Source organism: Rattus rattus, chromosome 7 (genome assembly GCF_011064425.1).
Source record: "Rattus rattus isolate New Zealand chromosome 7, Rrattus_CSIRO_v1, whole genome shotgun sequence".
Classification (NCBI taxonomy): domain Eukaryota; kingdom Metazoa; phylum Chordata; class Mammalia; order Rodentia; family Muridae; genus Rattus; species Rattus rattus.
Window position 1 is genome coordinate 105457466 of NC_046160.1, and position 957 is coordinate 105458422.

A 957-nucleotide genomic window follows, 5' to 3' on the forward strand; every position below is an offset into this window, starting at 1 on the left:
ATGGAAAAGATCTCCATGCTCATGGATTGGCAGGATTATAAAAAAATAAAATGGCCATTTTGCCAAAAAGCAATAAACAAATTCAATACAATCTCCATCCAAATTTCAACTCAATTTCTTCATTTAGTTAGAAAGAGCAATTTTCAAATTCATTTGAATAAAAAATCAGGACAGTGAAAACTATCCTCAAAATAAAAGAAGTTCTGGGAGAATCACCATCCCTGACCTCAAGTGCAGTAATAAAGATCAATAGTGATAAAAACTGTAGTATTGGGACAGACACAGGAGGCAGATCAATGGAATAGAATTGAAGACTGAGAAAGGAACCCATACCTGCATGGTCACTTGATCTTTTGACAAAGGAGGTAAAAACCATCCAGTGGAAAAAAAGATAGCATTTTCAACAAATGGTGCTAGTTTAACTGCAGGTCAGCATTAAGAAGAATGCAAATTGAAACATTCGTACAACCCTGTACAAAGCTCAAGTCCAAGTGGATCAAGGACCTCCCCATAATACCAGATACACTCAAACTAATAGAAGAAAAAGTGGGGAAGGGCCTCAAACACATGGGCATTGGAGAAAATTTCCATAACAAAAAACCAAAGGCTTATGCTTTAAGATCATGAATTGACAAACGGGACTTCATAAAATTGCAAAGCTTCTGTAAGGCAAAGGACATTGTCATTAGGACAAAATAGCAATCAACAGATTTGGGGAAAAGATCTTTAACAATCCTACATCAATAGAGGGCTAATATCCAATATATATACAAAGAACACACAAAAGTTCGACTCCAGAGAATCAAAACCCTATTAAAAATGGGGGTACAGAGCTAAGCAAACAATTCTCAGCTGAAGAATATCGAATGGCTGTGAAATTACCTAAAGAGATGGTAACATCATTTTGTCAACAGGAAAATGCAATTCAAAACAACCCTGAGGTTTTCTGCTAGCATT